The sequence below is a fragment of the Patagioenas fasciata genome, chromosome 3, assembly GCF_037038585.1.
Source record: "Patagioenas fasciata isolate bPatFas1 chromosome 3, bPatFas1.hap1, whole genome shotgun sequence".
NCBI classification, from domain to species: Eukaryota; Metazoa; Chordata; class Aves; order Columbiformes; family Columbidae; genus Patagioenas; species Patagioenas fasciata.
In genome coordinates, this window is record NC_092522.1 from 5,856,342 (window position 1) to 5,876,602 (window position 20,261).

Below are 20,261 nucleotides of genomic sequence, written 5' to 3' on the forward strand. Positions count from 1 at the left end.
CCTATAGTTGAAGTTACAGCATTCTCCACATACCACAATCAGCTTTACTCAAATCACTGGGAGATGATTTTTCTTGGAAATATTTACGTATTGTCTTCTGAAGTGGACTGAGCATGGATTGAAACAGCTGCTTTGACAATCTCAGTTTCAGAAAATCCTGATATTTCTCACCTGCAAAATCTTCCCTGTCATTGTTGCCATCCTCTTCATCACAGACGTTCATTCTAACATTAATAACTCCTAATGCGTAGTACTCATTAGGCCTCGAGGAGCTGCGAGCAAGCTGCTTTAACACACTGTGCCTTTTGTTGGGCAAAAGCTGGGGTCTCAGCTGGTGTCTACCAAATTAGAAACAATTAGAAATGCTTTAATTGAAGTCAACAGAGCTACCTAAACTTACTACATTTGAAAAGCCAACACAGACTGAGCAGCACTTGCAGTTAACAGGGCTCAACTGCTGAGTATGACTCATGTGCAGACTGGGAGAAGAGCGATTTTTTAAACAATATCCCTTTTTGTGTTGCAAGCAGGTCAAATGCTGTCCTATTTTTATGATCCAACAGGGAGATGGAGTTTAGGAACACACAAAAGCTCTAGCAAAAGAGTTACTGTTGAGGTCACATTTTCATACACACGTTATTCAACTATACCTTTGAAAGACAAAAGAGCAGGCGATGTCCTAACATGCAGTTGTTGCTTAATGATTGTGTTGTCGGTCTGGAGAGGGCGGAGTGGTAGGTTGCTTAACAGTTTTACATTTTCCCATGGTATAATACCGGTGATATGGTTAGCTATAATTAAAGGGTTATATAAATAAGCCATTGGGAAACAAATTAATTTATTTCCTTGGTGGGGCTAGTAATGTAATTTGGGGCTTACACGTTGATCTGCTTTCTCTTTGAAGCACTCGTCCCATCCTCCCCCCCGCAACCCTGGTTCTTCTCTCCCGATTGTTTTAAAATAATTTCAAAACACGTCAAAGGAATGCAGATGTTAAATGTGCTGCAGCTTGAACTTCCTTGAAGCAGCAATGCGCTTAATGAGAAAAAGCTGGAAAGCGGAGTGAGACCTGGCTTGTAAAACAGTTTTATGGTATGTTTATGACTTTATCAGAAAAGGGCTTCGAACGGAGAGAGCGAACCAGCACATAACGCCAGGGAAGCATCGGTCACCAGTGGGTGACGTCCACTCAACAGCAGCGCCCACCCGCTGCCCCCTGTCCTGCAGGTGGGGGAAGAGTCGTTCACCCACATCTCATTGGAGCAGCTTTACTCAGTTTGGTGATGCACAAGCTTTTTGTATTTACTCAGGATCTGTCCCAGTCTTGGGGATGGCAAATTTACCTGGTCAGGAAAATTACTCTTTTCCGAGGAAATAATAAGAAGTCACTGTAAGCCCAACTTAAAAAAAAAAAACCAAAGTGTAACACTAAGTTTTCCTCTTATGCCCATGTTTCTTTTATAAGCTTATAGCCACTTGCCATTCTCTGAGGATATCTTTATTTAATCATGTATTTTTTCACATTCTCTTCCCTGGAAATATAAAGCTTCAAGCATTAGAAATTTTAAAACAAATTTCTAAAGTATGATTTTGCATACCAAGCTGTAGTGCAGAAACCAAACAATTTCCATGAATTCTACTTGTACTAACAGCTATATGCTAGTTTCCTGTAATAGACACCATTAATATGTCTTGACATAAAGGCCGTGGCTACACTTCAGACAACTCTTCCAGGCCCCAGCTGTGAGATTCAAACAAGCTTCACCAACCTAAGAGAAGTTTACTTCTGTAATATTTCTGGTGTGGAATGAAAAGACACAAAGCATTAAATTTGTTATGTAATGCGCTTTCATACCTTTCCTCCACTGACGTACATGCCTGGTTATAAAAGATCTCAAACCCAAACTCTTGGACTTGCCTTTGTGGAAGACCCTGCTGGCAGAGGTGGAAAGGTAAGGCTGGTTTCTCTTCATTTTAGATGTTAAGATTTCTAGGGTCAGAATAATTCCAAGTCCCAGTTGGCTACAATAATTTCCTTTTAAGCTTTTGCTTAATGTAGTGCAGTAACTTCACAGCATGTGCCTTAGGAATGAACACCAACCAAAACTGCTGATCATGTTTATCTTACACTACAGGGAAGCCACTGATCAAAGCAATGTATATTTTATATTTTAATCACAACTCTTCCCAAAGTGGCAGCTGCCACTGCCAGCACAGTGCCAGTTTGCCTCTGCTAACACTGCAGAAAGAATAAAGAAAACCAGTCTTCCCAATTAGCAACAGTCTGGAGGCAAATCTGAAGCCATCCAGCAGAGCTTCCCATCACTGAAGTGGATATCAAGTTGAAGACTAGGATCAAGTTGGGCTGGGGCCCAGAGCGTGTTTTTATCTCTCTCTGGTGGATTTTGAAGGCAGTGAAACTGGATGCTCGCTCATAGAATGCCGGTCATTTTAGCATTTTGAAGGTAACAACTTTGATTTTCAAATCCTAATCACAGACTGCAAAGGAGAGGAGGAAATTATTGTGAACCAAATAATAGGACCACACTGGGCTGATCTCTTCTCTGGGGGTTTGTTTAGTTGTTATGGGACCTTCCTACTGTTTGCAGTCAGCACTGAGTTAGGTGCTGTGTATGCAGAATAAGAGGTACAAAGGTTCAGTCTCTGCTACTCCTGTGACACAACTTTGGTGTCTAACTTGCCAGTGTCCAGGAATTTAGATGAGGTTCTTAGGGACATGGTTTAGTGCCAGACTTAGGTTATGGTTGGACCTGATGATGATCTTGAGGGTGTCTCCCAACCAAAATGATTCTATGATTCTATGAAATCACCTTGAACAACTGTTCTCAGTAAAGGAGTTTTTGGCCAATTCAACCCAACAGCTGTCTTGAAATACTGCTCTTATGCTCTTTATTTCCATTCTTGAAACTTAAAATTGCTTTAATGTTTTTACTGAAAAATCTGGAAGATAAAACTACTCTTTGTCTTAGACCTTATGGATTACGTTTCGGTACAGACTGAATCTTACTGCCGACTTTTGAACCTCTGAAGATGCTGCTGTGCTTGGACTCCGTATGACTCTCCTCTTATGAGAGGAGTAGCATTGTAAATCATACATATAGTGTGATTTTCTATTCACTGTTAAGAATCTGCTTGCAAAGGAAGGGCCAAAAATATTTTGAGCAAGGCTCCATTAGTTTACATATCTGATTAAAACTCGAGGCACTCTTTCTTTGTTGAAATAGTATCCGCTATCTATCACAACAGCCCATCTAAGCTGTAGGGTAAATCACTCTTTTGGCAGCCATATTTAAAACTGAGCCTCACACTGAGGTGAGAAAATAAACTGAAGACCCTTTGAGGAAATTTTTGAAGACTGTATGTAGACTCAATGTCTTTATTATTTCTTGCTACAGCTGTCTGGGTCTCCGGTTTTATATGACTGTTGAAACAACAGCACCAGCAAGTTCGCTGCTGCTCATTCCTTGCTATCGCACACGAGGAGCCTTCTGGAGCAGTGAACAGCAGCAAGGGCTCTTCTGGCAATTCCCAATGAAATGTGAACTTTTGATCTTCTGACCTTTCAAAGGGGGATGGTTTTTAAATTCACAGCAAATACCGCACACCTATTAGCCATGGGCAGATGTGACAGGGACACAGATGAGCCCTTGCCTTCCTAGGATGTAATTAGCATGTGCATCTCGTCGTGCAGGCAGCAGGCAACATGAGAAGGTGCACCCTCAGGAAATATTAGGTTATTGGCCATCAGCAGTAAGCAAGACACCCTCTGTGGAGTGCAGGTAGGACAAAGCTGAAACAAGACAAGAAGAAAAACAGCTATAATAGTTATTCAATCTGCTGCAAAGAGTTCTTTCTAATCTGCAACACGCCAGGGAACAAACGGGTACTGATTAAGTTGAAGTCTTTTGATTCCTGCAGTGCTTGCTGTTTCTTAATAGGTATTGATGGCTTTGAATTGCTGTCCTTCATTGCAGCATCAAAAAGTAAATGGGCTGAATGTTGCCAGATTGGGTCATTTGAACATCATCCTTTTTAACCTGCCTGCCTCCCTTTCTTGCTCAGATCATGTTTTACTGTTGAATGCTGCATCAACACAAGTCCACAAATGAATACGTTCACTATAGAGTCACATCAGCCTCAGCAGGACGCCTATGGGGTCAGCTGCATGTCACTGGTGATCACCAGAGTTGCATGACCTTGTGCAAGTGAGAAGTGGATTCTGTACAGGGAGATCTGTAGAAGAAGCAAATGTCGTCCTCATACATCACAGGGAAGAAGAGTTCAGCCTCTAGTGAGCATTATTGCAGTGGAGATGTGACAGACATTGTCATACCTCATAGATGACATCTTCATGTGGCAAGCTCAGGTAAAAGACTAGGACTCAAGTCTTCGGTTGTTCTGAATGCTGTAATGTTTTGAAAACAATTTACTGGGTGTGGTGAGTGACACAAAGCTGAAATAACCTTTCCTCTTTATTTCCTTGAATATATTACAGATCTTCTCTCTTTGTTTCCTTGAATCTTCCAAGAGTTCCAGCCTGACCACACTGGTTTTGTGCTAAGGGGTGCCTAGAAAAAGATAGATGCACTATGTAAGTATGAAACATTTCTTATTTCTTACATGAAGCCTATTTTCAAGTGACAGGTTTTCATATTTGTTCCATTTTTCCCTGCCCTACATTTCCAGGAGAATCCCACACCAATTAAATCATTGATTTATTTAAAATACAAATAATGAGCTTTCTTTGTCCTCTCTCTAATGCTGGAAAATCCCACCTGATCCCTAATTAACAAATTGATTTATTAAAAGTATAACTAATGACCTCCTTTTGTCCTGCAGAATCCCACCTGATCCCAGTTTATCACATTGATTTATTTAAAATTAAAATATATGCATTGCATAGTTTCTCTGTCATGCCTCTCAGTGAATGCCTCAGGCATATGTGTCAAGTAGATTGCTGAGGCTCTGATGTTGTCACTCTCAGATCAAATACCTTAAGAAATAAACTGTTGTTTAAAATGCCATGTTGTACCCTTAGGTGTTCAAGTATTTGAGTGTTCCTGCTATTAAGGTCAATATGAAGTCACTGGTAGTAACTTAGAGGATCAGCCTTGCAGGTCACGTTCCAATGCATCACTTGAGCAATTGTTTGTCTTCAAATACTTGGGTCAGCCCACTGGTGTGGGTGGATCCCTGCAGGTCACTGTCTGTAGATCCCATGCATTCAGTCTTTTGCTAGATAATGGGGTTTTTTTGCTGCAAAACACTCCTGATGTCCAGTGATTCCTACCTCACACAGAACCGCTAGCCAAGAAGCATCAACCAGAACAGCGGGAGCAGAGCAGGACTTGTGTGCCAGGGCTGAACCACCAAGGGCTCAGGCTCTTGTAAACAGCTTGTGGCAAGTCTAGCAGAGTTTGGAAGTGTGTGTTTGTATAACAAGAGCTCAGAAATACCACTCATCAACATGATTTGACCTTGGACTTGCACTGATATGAATATATCTGCAGGCAACATGAGGCCATTGCATCCCGGGTATGTAAACATTGAGGTATGCTTGGCCCTCTTCCCTGCGGTGTTCTGCAAAAACAAGCAGTGGGTCACTCGCTGTAGACAATGCCTTCAGAGAGAGGAACTGGAAAGTAATGGGCTGTTTTAGATGAAACAAGGCTCTCGCAAGTGGTCACAGGTTGCGTGAATTTCTCTGAGCTGACCCTTCAGCCTTACTGTTTCTCTGGATAATAAAAAAGAAAATCAGATGGAATCCAAAAGGAAAGAAAGTACTCAGAGGCTACTTGTCCCTTCCCCTCACAGACCCTGTTCCCAAGACTGATAAGGCCTCTACATGATCACTGGTAACCCTACAAGCTCTTTCTGAGTAGCGTGATGTAGGCCCACCACACCAGCACTGTGCAAAACAGTCATGCTCAAAAAGGGATCTGAACAAGACCCAGTATCTCTGCAAAGGAAAAATGTGAAGCGGTGTCTGAGATAAAAGACCTGAGGTCTCTCAAACTTTGGCATGTAGGCCCATGTTGAAGTTCTAAAGTACTCTAGTGTTCCTTGAGGACGGTTGGTGGTCTTTCTAGGGTAGTAATAGTCTTGCATTTGTCTCCCAGTTCCTGACTTAGGTTTCCAGAACAAAGCTGTACTATGTCTGCCTCCCAACTTAACTGAATAGCAAGCCCTTTATTTCGCTTGGCCAACATCTCTTCTGGCTGCCATCCTAACAGTGAGATTTCTTAGTTAATGCTATCGACCTTCTACATGTCTCCCTTCCAGCCTCCTAGACCCTCACAGGTTTATTTCTTTAACATTTGTAGCTGTATCATATACAGTTGTGCCTGCATACAAGAATATATCTACACGCATTAGGCAAAAATGCCACAGTTTAAATATAGCTTAATTAAAGGAAAAAAAGGAGCTGAAGTTTCTTATTTTCACTTTATCTGTCACGTTGCTTAGCACAGTTTGGAGCAGATAAGGCATCTCGTTTTAATTCTAAGCGCGCAGAATAGTGGCATCTAGTTGCCTAGCGTTTCAAATGTATTTTTTCCTACTCCCTTCCTGAAAACAATGTGCACACATCACAGATCAGATAGGAAAGGGGAATTCTTTTCATAGGAGGAATTTAGACACCCATCACATTTCTCTTACGACACAGGGCTTCACCTCCATCGGCCAGCGTGCATCCCACAAGGCTCCCAGCGAGCCCTTCTGGCAGGCAGCCTTTTCAATGGAAAAAATGGTGAAATTAAGTGTCACTTTCTGGGTGTGATAACGTGCTGGTGAGCCAGCTCGGAGACCTGGGAGCCCCGGATCCGCTGCTTCCTTGCCTCAGGGTTTCAAACCCACATTTCGTACCAGGGCTAGGATGGATGTTTTTCCCAGCTCCATCGTGAACTCTGCCATCGTGCTGAAAGAGATGAACAAAGCCGAAAGGGGAGAGTAATCATGGGTGATGAGGGATGCTGTCTGGGAAGGGAGACGCAGGAGACGCCTTGTTTTGGTTTCTTCTCTCAGACTGTTTCCATATTTTGTCTGGAGATGATTATGTTTGAAATTCCTAATAATTTTCTGGAGAGGGGACCTTTCCAGCATTCCTGGATTCCCTTCCTCTCTCCATGAGACCCTCTTCTTTCCTTGTGCAGCCCAAAAACCTCAGGAAGAACATCCCAGGTGCCACCAACAGAGACTACCTGTATGTAGCCAAAAAAAGGACCCTCTCCGATGCTGGACTTTTCATCCCAATCTCTTTTACTGGGTGTGGGATACTTGTCTGTTATCATGACCAACAAATAATAAGTTACTGTTGATTAAAAGAATCCCCAAAAGCATGAAAGAGGCGGTTTATATGAAAATTTCTGTTTCATCATTCGTCCCCTCTTAACTTGCATCACTGCATTCATCTCAGAAATGAATTACACAGAAAATGCTAAATGAAATGCATGACTGCCAAGCCAATCACTCCAGGTATTATCTTATTAATCTTAATTGACGTTTCCTTGTTTGTCTCTCTTGTTTTTTATTGCTGCAGCTTTGCAAAGCCCTTTTTCTAAATTCCAGGTGATAAGTCCAGAGAAAGGCAGTGTTTATTATCTAATGAGTGACATCTTAGTGGATGACTGCTTCGGGGGTATTTGATACTGTAATATTGAAGTGTCCAAAGGAAACCATAAGTAATAAGCAGTAGCTTTAGAGTAGTGAAACCATGAATTTCTTTTTACCTTTGTTTCTAGCAACCCAGCTCCAAGACTGTGTTGTTGTTATCAGGTGCTAGTTCCTTAGACCAACCTCTTTTTTTCAGCAGTGGTCATTTTCTGATGCTTTTCAGGAGAGTGCATCCCTCCGCTACTGGCAGTGTGTACCCAGGTGTTATTGCAAATCTCAGCAGTGGCATAAAAAAAGCTGTTCCTTTTCCTCTTTTTGCCTAACACTAGCCCTAGAGTTAGATGATACATTGAGACAGAGTTTCCTACATGAAAAATTGCTTATTGAAACTGATTTTAACTTATTTCTTGGTTTTATATATTAAAAAAAAAAAAAAAGGAAATAAAATCTTCAATAGAATTCATTATAATTAGAAATTGTGCCTTGGTACCTGGACCAAACCTCTACCTTCTTTCACAAGAAATGCAAACTTTCACAGTTTATATAAGGTGCATATTTCAGTGCTTCTTCATTCAACCCCCTTAGAAATCAAAGAAATAAAAGCATCTTTCAGCCAGTTTGTTTAGCCCAAACAAAACTGCCACAACAATGTAGAAAACACGCAATTATTCCCAGCCCTCAAAGCTTATTCACTGTGAGACAGACACACTTCAACTCCAGAAACTAAAATTGCTTAAAAGCCTGGAGACATTTGGAAGAGGGAGTTCACTTATGCTGAACAAATCCCTTGTTTTCCCACATCAGCGGTGATGGAAGCACGTAGGCAAAGCCGTGCTGAGCAAATCACTATGTCATACAGCTTATCTTCTTTGGTTCCACCATGGTTAAGCAGGCAGCATATTCTTCTTGTCTTTGGAAGATTCAAAAATAGAAGTTCTTTACTCCACTCTTAACACTGTCTTTGAGCTCAGCGAAAATTTTTGGAATACGAAGGATATTCTCCTCTGTAGTAATTTAATATGGTTGCAAACAGCTGCATCTGAATGCCATGGGTGTAAAAAAGTTTCACGCACCTACTGGAAACAGGGGTGAGGAAATGCTGTTTGCATTGGTAGAAGAAGTAACTTGTACAACTTCAAAGCTTGCAAAATGCCTGCTTGTTTTTATAAATGGACTATACTTAGAAACAGGTGTGTCAAAGCTGAAAAAGCTACCTTTGAGAAACAAACCACAAGATTTACTTGGTAACAGTTTACTTGGATGGTTAACCCTTGTGATCTGTGTTGAAGACTTACCTTCGAGATCAACTTTCTCTTTCACGTGTTTTCCTTCTACTACACGGGTGTCTGCACATGCTCTATCTCTGTGGTATCTGAATGCTTAACTATATTTTTAGGAAATATGCTCCTTTTCCAAGTGGGGAAACAGACACAATAGTCTAGATACCTTGCCCATGGTTGGTCAGGAGATGTGTGGTGCAAACAAGAACTGAGCTCTTAATTTCTGGCAGAACAGCCTTGGTAATGTCAAGGTAATGGAAGAGAGAAATCGCTGCTATCCCATGTTTAAGAGAAGTTAGGAAATTATGGGAAAACAGTAAATATGCATGCAGAAGCCTTTCTTTTCCATGCTCGGAACCATGAGGACTGCAGGCACGCAAAATGCCTATATCTGTCTGCACTGGTCCTTTGGAATGATGGTTGTTTCACTATTTATGTTCCCAGAGGCTGCATGTCAGTCAAGTAGTTCAAGATCCTCAGGTACAAATTATTTTTTATGAATAAGCTTCTCCAGTACAAAGGATGTCATGTTTCACTAGACTAACTGGACAAACTGGTCTGTTTTCATCAATATACTAAACAGGGGTACATCCCAGTTTGTTTCCAAAGCTACATATTTTTATTTTCCATCTTGGAGTTCTCTGGAAAAACAACTAAATGCAGAGTAATAATTCTCAAGCCAACGCCTTCCTGGTGGCATCTTGCCTAAGAACCAATAAATCTGCTTGGCCCTCGTGGAGATGCTTCAGCTTTGTGAGGTATAAATTAGGATTTTGTCATTCATGAGCCTTGACACTGGGATCCCTGTATCTCAGTAAGCAAAGAAACTTTCTTCTCCAGCAAACTTTGTAAATGAACCCAAGAAAGCTAAGCAGTGTCTTTTATGGGAGGGTAAAGACTCTCTTAACGGGGTTTATTAGGGCCTCCCCAGACACTCAAGAGCAAGCAAATCACGGCTCTCTTTGGAGAATGACAGGGACATTTCCATGTGGTAGATGTGCTCTGACATTGCTTGCCAGCAAGAAAAATGTGACAAGGTCTGGCAAAGGACTGTTGTAGCACACTTACCCTTAAGGGATGTCAAGGAGCAAGTAGGAAACTTGTGCTCTATCAGCAGGAAAATATGTTTCTTCATAATCACAGGGTAGAAACCCAGTTCCATCATATTGTCTTCCCATGTTTTGAGCAGAGCTTAGGCAAAGGAGTGAATTTGCCCCAGAGCAGTTAAAACAAAACCAAAAACCCAAGAGGTCTATTCCACAGGCATTTTCCTGGCATTCTCTGAGGTGCAGATGACTGATAATATCACCATAACAGCTGTTATCTCAAATGTCTGCCTCCAGGCAAATTAAAAGTGAAGAAAAGCCAAAATACTTGAAGAGATGTGTATAGAAGGCATTTGCCAGTCATTTACTGGCCCCGGATTGCCTGCTGTCAGAGGCGAAATGAAGTGTGTTTGCTTTATAAGAAAATTACAGAGCTGTCAGCCTTGCAGCTCACACACCATGTAGAGCAATGAAGAGCAACACCATTGCCAGGACTGAAGGCGAAAGGGTTGTTGTTTTAACCAGAATCTGAAAGATCTTTTCTCAGGGATATTGTCGAACCTTGCTGCCACGCAAGCAGGACAAAAGCACGGCTGTTGCAGACATGGCAAGTGGATAAATGGGGTCAAACCAGGGGTCCAGCCAGGACCAGCAGGAGACGGGGCTGGGGACAAGTGTGGATCTAAGTTCAGGTAGGCTTCAGCCATCATCTCTGAAGTCTTGGCCATGCTCCTTTGATGCAAAAGTTCTCAACTGGGAGATGCCGATTGCACAGATTCCTCTCAACCAGCTCCTGCAGTGGCACGCTGGTTCTGCAACCACGTAGCTAGGTTGTGTACCCTACAGTGCCGAAATATACATGGTGTTTCAGAAAGATGGATGTGACTTCAAATTCGGTCCATCTTTTCGAAACGCCCTGTATATGCCTCAGCATCAGGTGCAGGACTGAGCTAACACTCATGTGCAGTTTACGTGTGGGATAACTTGGAGGGCAGGTAGAGAAACTTGAGTCTACACGGATCATAGAATCATTTTGTTTGGAAAAGACCCTTAAGTTCCTTGAGTTCAATCATAACCTAAATCTTAGCACTAAACCATGTCCCTAAGAACCTCATCTACACATCTTTTAAACCCCTCCAGGGATGGTGCCTCCACCACTTCCCTGGGCAGCCTGTTCCAGTGCTTCACAACCCTTTCCATGAAGAAACGTTTCCTAATATCCAATCTGATCCTTCCCTGGCACAACTTGAGGCCATTTTCTCTCATCCTATCGCTTGCTACCTGGGAGAAGAGACCGACACCCTCCATGCCACAATCTCCTTTCAGGTATTTGTAGAGAGTGATCTCTGCTAGTAAAGAATGATCATTTTTCTGATAATGTGGGGAAAAAAATGATTCGTCTGACAGGGACCAAGAAGCTTCTGGGATGATGCATCAGCTTGTGGAGGTGGGTTTTTCACTCCAATTAGGTAACACCAAGCCTGCACTTGTCTGCTGAAGCCACAGATCCTTGAAACATCCAGTGTGTGAAATGTGTAAAAGATCATTCAAAGAAAGTTTTCTGGACCAGACGGAAGTCAAAGCCACTAAATGCTCTTGTCAGAGCTGTCAACAAGGGAATTTCAATGCAGCTATCAATAACTGAGCTATTAGAGGCAGGGTGAGAGATTAAGGGCTGTTACTTTTGGTGTCCTAAGAACATACTGACCTCCACAAGAGAAAACCCACACGTTTGTAGGAGTTTCCGATTCTGGACCATACCTTATCTCAGTAAAACTCTACCTTTATAAAAAAATAACTCCCTGCTGGATTGTTATCCATTTAAATTGTGTCCACATGTAACAAGCCTGGGTTTTTCATACTTCTGACAACTCTGGAAGTAGAATTACCACAGAAATCTGCAGTATTTTAGTGGGAGGGGGGTACTACTAACCGTAAAGCTCATATTGAAAATCCATCTGTCTCCTGATTTGAGGCTAAGGCAGGCCAAGAAAGCCACATGGGCCTCAGGAAGAGAAGTACCAGGGGAAGGGGAAGAGAAGGTCATCTTGGTTTAGTTAGAGACAGAAAATGAAAGTTTTACAGGTGTTCAGGGAATAGGAACTTCACCATTTCACTGATGTCAGATAACTGTCGTGTAACTGGAATGTTTATTTTAATCTTCAAACCTTTAGCATTACAGAGTGCTGACCATGGGATAAAAGACATCCAGGAAAGGCTATGAATTGTCAAGATTTAAGATTAAATTCAAGAAGCAGCGATATAGATAAGACAATGGAGAGAAAGATAATAAATCCTGGTTCTGCTCCTGCTTCTGCCCATGGTTTTGAAAATGTCACTTTTCTTCTTTATATACTTATTTCTCAAGTCTTTAGCATCTGTTTTGCATTTGTAGCAGATCTTCCTGCTAAGAATTGCATCTCCATGAGTGTTTTTTCAGTCTCACAGAGTGGATTAGGTCAGATCAGGAGCGCCCTTTGGAAGTGAACCTCCCATCGCTGCACCAGGATTCGCCGGCAGAGCAGAACAGAGCCTTGCCCCACCACCCCAGGCACTGGGTACCTCTGTGGGGACAGGAACAAGCCAAGGTGGAGTTGGAGAAGTTGAGTAAATACCCAGAGAATGTCAAGTGTAACCTGGTGATGTGTCCCACTTTTAAATGGCTTTTGTGTCACTGGAGCCTTTTCAGGAACCAAAAGGGACCCATGTGGTTTGTAGCAGCAGCCAGAGGACCTGCCCTTAGAGCTGCCTGCTGAGCATCACCTCATAGAATAGTTTTGGGTTGGAAGGGACCTTCAAAGCTCATCCAGTGCCACCCCTGCCATGAGCAGGGACATCTTCACCAGATCAGGTTGCTCAGAGCCCTGTCCAGCCTGGCCTGGGATGTCTCCAGGGATGGGGCATCCACCACCTCTCTGGGCAACCTGGGCCAGGGTCTCACCACCCTCATCTCCATCCTTCCTGTGACTGGTCCCTAGGGACTCACTGAAAAGGAGAGCTTCAGCGAAAGGCATTTCCAGGAATGACATATTCCAAATAAAAAGTCCCTTCTCTGCTCCAAGAGTTAAACTCCTTCATTATAATTCCTGGAAAGTGATCCAGTCTTAAAAATCCGGGAGGTGCTTAAAGGGGTAAGAAAACAATCATGGTGGAGGTTGTGTAACACAAGCAAAAATCTTGGAAAAGCTTTGAATGCAGGAGTATGAAATTCTGGACGTTACCAGCATTTTGTAAAAATGCCCTGACACGGTTTCTTGCAAAAGTGTTTGTGAAACTTTGGGTAAACTTAGACCATTTGACTTTTGGTTGGAAGTAATACAAAACTCAGTGGTTCTTACTTTTCATCTGCCAAAATTAAGGAAACAATTGTACTGCGTTCCTTCTAAGTGTTAGGAATTGCACACTGCTAAGTAAGGCTCAAATAAGATTTAAGTAGAACTAGAAAAAGATTTACTCACTGTTTTTATGACTTTTGAAATGTGTACAGGTTCAGCCTGTATATCTCTGCTGTATTCTTGTGGTGACTTCTGGTCAACATTTATCTGAATGAACAGGGAATTTTAAAACATATATTGCTGGGTATTATGAGAAGCACTTACTATAGGTTTACTCAAACTGTAGTCTTCCTGCTGTTTTTGCTGGGGGCCTTACATAATATTGAAAGCACTAAGTAATTGTATCTCACAAAATGACAAGCAAGATGCTGTTCCAGGTTAAGGTAATTTGGGAACAAAGCCATTGGCATAATTCGTTGTAGCATGTATAAAACTGTAACAGGGAGAGTAAAAGAAAGCTTTCTTCTCACCCTCTTCTGTATTTTTCTAGTATTATACATAGCACCTGTACAGAGCTGTAAGGGCTTGCACAACTTCTAATGTATTGATCAAAAATCTCTGCTGGCCTAAGGGAACGTGGATCCACTGCAGTCCGTGGATCTGTGCCCGTTCACACTACGTTTTCTCCGAAATGAAGCAAGAAGTGCCAAAAAGTAGAGGTTGCCCTGAAAAGTTTCTTCTTTTCAGTAATAACAGTATTCACTAATCAACAACAGCCAGTTCCCTTTTTGCTTATCCCCAAGCCCTTGTCCTTACTGTCTCTGTGAGACTATAAATTGATCTTTGTAACATGTCCAGAAGATTAAAAATAATCCAGGCTCTCATAGAACACAGAAACACATCGCTCCTTCCAGAACTGAGAGGTCCTCAGGGAGGTGCTGCTTTAAAGTTAAACCAAGATAACTTTAACATGAGTGCTGCACCAATCTTAACCGCACTGTGTCCAGGATTCCTTGAGAATCAGTTTCCTAAGGTTTCCAAAATATTGCCAAAGAGAGTTTTAAAAATGAACCGAAGTAGACTTAGCAATAAAGACCTTTCTTTGCGTTGAAGTATTCCCAGTAACTTGCTGGGTGGAACGAGTAGAGGCCACATCAGCTGTAGAAGTAGAAATTTTGTTTAATATCAGTTTCGCATGCCGCAGTGTAACATCTCCACGCTCTCCAAGGAGGAGCTGTAAATATCATGTAACGGTTCATGTGCCAGAATATCAGTGCCAGCTGGATTTTCAGGTCTGACATTTACTTTTGTCTCTTCAGACAGGACAGATCAACATCCATCAAGCAGTTTACAGACATACCAGTGACTACCAGCCATACCATGGGCCTTTAGGATTCAAACAGCACAGAAGAGTCAGCCTGCTGAGTCCCACAGCATCTGCCAGCTTCTCAGGTGAGGTTCATGGTGCAGCCTTGCTGGCCAACAAATGGACACTTACAGAGCACAAAGAAACTGCCCTGGGCACCTGAGACTTTTGTGCTGCCCTTGGCAGGGGATCCTTTTGATTTTTTCAGATCTTCTTGCCACCTCTGTCACAGCAGCTTTTGGGGTCTGAATAGCTTGTTGCTGTCTTTGAACCCACTTTCTGTCCACAGCTAAGAGCAGGAGATAGTGATCACCAGTCGTTTAATAAAATAAGCAAGATTTTCAAGCACTACTACTGGGTTACAGGCAAAGATTTGATTTTATTAGCAAAGTAAATTCCACCTCTCCTCTGGAAACCATTTCCAAAAATGTACATGCACAAATCCAGCTAGCACAATCATCCATTTGCACAGCAAGCCCTTAGACACTGTTTTCCTTCTTCCAGATGACTTTCGTAGGCCACCTGGGAAATAAATTACTGGGAAGTGCTAGAGTTAGTAAACCTACATACACTCATAAAAGTTCAAACCGAAGTGTGATCATCAAGTACTTACAGGTCAGTAATCACACCCTTAATTTTCAGAAATAATTTAGAGGAGATGGTATTATCTGGAGGAAAAGGTCCTTCCTTTTCCTTTCCAAATATCCCATTATAAGGTACTAACAAATATAAAAATTAAGACCTGGCTGAATGTTTGCTGAAGCCATTGGAAAGTCTTTACTTAATCCCAGGGCATTTTGGTGGGAGCCCTCCAAACCTTTCCATTCAGAAAAGCACCTATGTCATAAGCACTTTATAAGGCCCCAGTTATATTGCCCATATTGTAGGACATAGCTACAGCCTTGAAGTTAATAATATGCTTAAATACTTTGCTGTATATGGATGCACTTAGAGCCAAGTACAGGCATAAGGTCTGTGTCAAACAGGGCCTTAATATTTAGCAGACCGTGCTGTTTGCTGCTTATGGATCTTTCGCCATTTAAACTATGGGTATTGGTCTTCCAGCATGTTCTTCAAAAAATGATATCTAAGAACACTAGCTAGAGGTAGTATGACGGATTCTTTCAAAAGCAGGGTTTTGTAGAAAGCGGTGTGGTTGTGTAGTTCTCCCAGTTTACTCTCAGGTCACGCTGCTGCTGTGCAGCTGAGTCCCAAACTTACAAATATGAGAAGGTTGCACTGGTTACAGGTGTTGTGACAAAACAGACATAAAGCTGTACTCTGCTCCTGATGGCTTTTCTTTACACCATTTTTTCTTTTTCTTTCCAGTTGAAGAATCTAAGCATATTTCAGTGGTTCTGCACTCCCAATACGCATAATCTGCAGCAGCCAGAGTCAACTCAAAGTCTCTCACAGGTTGGCTTTTGAACAGGGAGTTTCTCACAGCACGATCAGCCGCCTTTCCAGCAAATCACAGGTGTTCTCCACATGGCGTGAGCAGGTGAGAGCATGACTTTTGCCAAACTATGATGAAGTTTGGTAGCTGAAATAACAAAATCCAAGTTTGGCCTGAGATCTGAATCTGGCACTCCGCTTTATCCTCTGCTCCGAGCCAAATCAAACTGCAGCACGTCATGAAAACCAAACACTGCTGTGCTCTGGGTCGCTTGAGATCTGGATCCAGCTATAAACTCCAATGAGGAAGCTCGTCTCCATGCACATTACAGTGGTGCTGATGAGCAACTTTTATTAGCTAAGGGTGGTAGCACTGAGAGAAACGCAAACAAGTGAAAGTCTGCACCTAAGACTCTATGGGGAAGAAACTAAAATGCCGAGAAAGCATTGGGGGTGCCATTGTCGCTTCATGGAGCTTTAAGAAACAAAACAAAACAAACAAAAAATCACACAAAAGAAACATATGAGCAATATTTATGGGTGGTTCAAATTCTGAGGCAAAGCACCCTCTCTGTCTTTTTGGCTCCTGAAATCTCTTATTATTAGTTTAAGAGCTACCAGGCAGACAGAGTAATTCATTTAGCCCACCTGTGCTTTTTTTGAGAGGGTGAAAAAAAAAAAAGCAAAGGATGTGTTCCATATTCTTCAGGAAGTGCTTCTCACTGTGGAGCCAGCCGTGCTGTGGCCTCACGAGCACTTACAGGATGTTTGCGGTGTGCCAGCCCGCCCCAGCCATCCTCCTGCCCAGGCAATCCCACTCTCACATTCTCTCTTGTGCTTTTTTGTTTTGTTTTGTTTTAAAAGGGAAGGATTTGACTTTTTCTTTAGGAGTGTTTGGCACTTCTGGTAGAGCCTTTTTCGTGGAAAAAGGCTCATCTTTCAAATGCCTGTGGCATTCTCTGTGAAAGGTGATTTTTACAAAGCCATTTTATTTCGCTTCCTGGCAGTGATATCAAAGGAACAATCAGTGCCTGATTGAGAGCCAACAATTTATTTCCATTATAATAAACAGAAAACAATGGCATGCGGCCTTATTAGTTATTCACTTTCCAAGTCAACAAACTTGGAGGGTTGGGATGAGATCTAACCAGAGATACGCTTTGATGTTTTCAGTTTGGAGAATTGGTCTCCTAGCCAAAACGCGGAGCAATGCCAGTTCTGGGGGAAGGAGGGAGAAAAGGAGAGCAGAGGGAAGGGAGACAGTCACTGGAAGCACCAAGAGAGCTGGGTGTATTGTGACATGAGAGTGGCTGGTTATAAGAAGACATTGGAATGGGGATTGTGGTACTTGGAAGTTTATGGTGAGGCCACATCTCAAATCCCATGTTCAGGTTTGGGCCCCTCGCTACAGGAAAGACATTGAGGTGCTGGAGAGAGTTCAGAGAAGGACAATGAGGCTGGTGAGGGGTCTGGAGCACAAGTGTGATGAGGAGCGGCTGAGGAACCTGGGGCTGTTCAGCCTGGAGAACAGGAGCTGAGGGGAGACCTTATCGCTGTCTGCAACTGCCTGAAAGGAGGTTGTGGCACGGAGTGTGTTGGTCTCTTTTCCCAAGTAGCAAGTGATAGGATGAGAGGAAATGGCCTCAAGTTGTGCCAGAGGAGGTTTAGATTGGATATTTGGAAAAATTTCCTAATGGAAAGGGTTGTGAAGCATTGGAACAGGCTGCCCAGGGAAGTGGTGGAGTCACCACCCCTGGAGGTGTTTGAAAGACATGTAGATGAGGTTCTTAAGGACATGGGTTGGTGCCAGAGTTAGGTTATGGTTGGACTCAATGATCTTGAAGGTCTCTTCCAATCAAAATGATTCTGTGATTCTATGAGTCTCACATCAGATGCAACATGTGTGCAAAGAGCAGCAGCTGCATTGATTTTGGTGTCATTACTTTGATTTATACCCATTGAGGATTTGGTCCAGTACATGCTCAAGCTCTGCTACTGTGCTTCAGACGAACAGAGCCACTTCTGTGTCGTTCGCAGTCTGTGTTGCAGAGGCTAATGGATCCAAACCAAACCAGATGTGCGCAGCAGCCCTGGGTACACGTCCTTCTCTCCCAGGAGCAATCTCTCAGTCTTCTAGTACTGTCACATAAATACTGCTTTGTAGGAAATGCTGCTGAGCAATATGAGTTTCAGTATTTGTCACTGTACTTCGTTGTTTTAGCACTGATTTCACATACATAGAACATTGCAGGAGGGGAAACTCCTCAGCAGAAACATGTAAGTTAAAATGCTTTGAAGCATTTTATTGTTCATGTCTAATGGGACAGAGTAGCTATAGAAAACCATCTCACAAGAAGGTCTTGTAAGTGAAGATAAACATGAAACGTCAATATCTGCTATTTTTCTGTATAGAAAATTGTGATCAACTTCTTTCTTGGCATTGTGATGCCAACAAATAGCAAAAAAAAGGTCAAAGACTTCCCCTTGCCTGGAATGCATTTCACCAACATTCCCAGAACAATCAAAATATCTGTCTTATTTCACAGAGCGGAAAGCCTGAACGTGACGCAAAACAATTGATCATTCCTTGTTTATTAATCATGTCTCTCATGAACAAACCACCTCAGCTGTTTTGGATTCTTTCCCGATAAATATACAAACACATTAAAAACACTTTTTTTTTTTTCCCCTCAAAAAATTGATGCTATAAACCAGCCAAGTGTTTCGTAGTGGTAACCAAATAATAGAGACAACACCACATGAAGTAGATTGTTTCCTGTAGTGGAGAGCTGCCCGTGCATTATAAGGAGATATATAACTGCTGCCTAGGTGTAGGTTTTTATATTACGGGAATTTTTGTTAGGATTTTTTAAAAACCTGAGAAAATTGCAAAATTTTCCAAGGCCCAAAGAAAACTTGCTGTTCTTGAGAGAAGCAAAACAAGCTGCAACCTGTTTCAGAAAGGTTTTGCGTGGTCGTCATAAACCATTATCTATGAGGTAACTAAATACAGCAGAGAAAGACAAAAACACCTGTCAGGAAGAAATGTTTCCTCTGAGCAAAGATGCTTAGTAATAGTTTTGCGTGTTATTATCATGCTGCCTTTAAATAGCCAAACCCACAGTTATCATGATGAGGACAATCTGAAACAGGTGATATTGCACAGAAGATCACTTAGTGCTTCATGGGGCCAAAAGAACCTGCGTGGTGGTGGTGGTGATTTTCAAAAAGCGAAGTCATCACACTGGATCTGAGCCTCAGAGAGTTTCTTGAGCTGGCACTTGTCAAAAATATCTACTTGTAGAGACCAACAGTGGCAGTCTGTCTCTTGCACAGGTCAATTTGCAGAACAGAACAGCACTTTCAAGTCCTGATCGAGTGGTTTTCTCTCCTTTGAACCTTCTTTCTTATTGCTAGATGCTCAGTCACAGTCTGACCTTCATTCTTCCAGTCCTCCCATAAATGGCAGCAAATTTCCACCGAAAGCTTCCTGGGGGGTATAAGGAAATGAGAGAAAGACTAGACCTGGTGTCCTCTCATGTAGCTAAAAGGCCTCCAGTCGGACATGGCAGCCAAATTCTCTTTCCTGTGCTCTGTTGCAACATGATCACCTTCTTTCCTAGCCTAGAAATTCTGGCTCATTGCTTTATTCCAGCCGATCTCCCTTCACCAGAGGCATGTGATACCCGGCCTTGATCCTCCTAACCATGGTAACACAAGCATCCCACAAAAAGCGCTGCTCTTCTTGCCCTTCTGCATTTTTATGGCTGCCTTCTGGACAGTAAGAGATGATGCTGAGATTCTTTTGAGGTACAGCCTTATCCTCCCACCTTCAAATGTTGGTTCTCTCTCTCCCATCCTCTTAATTTTACCTCATCAGCTCAGTCTTTCTGCTGGCCCCCACTTACTTCTCAAGTCAAAATTCTGTGTTTGTAGTCATGAAGTCCCAGAGCACAATGTGTTCCAGCATGAAGCGATTTCAGGTTGGTGATGGCGAAGGCCAGCCTGGATCCTGCCACCCCTCTTACTAAATGAGTAAAAGCATTACAGAGTAAACAGTTGTGGTGAGGAAGCTACAGCTAGAGCCATCACACGGCATAAAAGGAGAAAATACCTAGCCAAATTAATTCCAGTAATAAATAAGGTTGGTGTTTCATAGGGCAATAGGAACCATCTGTGATGTATTCATATTTTTATTTGTCCTTACCATGAGTTTAGTAAATATTCTTTTTAATGTATGGAGTGCAAAGGTCTTCCCTGAGGTAGG

The 20,261-nt window shown here is 42.4% G+C and overlaps 1 long non-coding RNA gene across 3 annotated transcripts in view; it reads left to right on the forward strand.

The window, feature by feature from the left end:
• The first annotated feature begins 836 nt into the window (after nt 1-836).
• The window catches only part of LOC136099233 (uncharacterized), a 72,595-nt gene continuing 53,170 nt past the window's right edge, over nt 837-20,261 (forward strand). For all 3 annotated transcript variants that reach the window (XR_011738082.1, XR_011738083.1, XR_010651057.2), the window contains exons 1-5: nt 837-1,952; nt 4,084-4,387; nt 4,517-4,612; nt 14,553-14,685; nt 15,929-16,100. This is a non-coding gene — a long non-coding RNA (uncharacterized lncRNA). The remainder of the gene's footprint in view (nt 1,953-4,083; nt 4,388-4,516; nt 4,613-14,552; nt 14,686-15,928; nt 16,101-20,261) is intronic.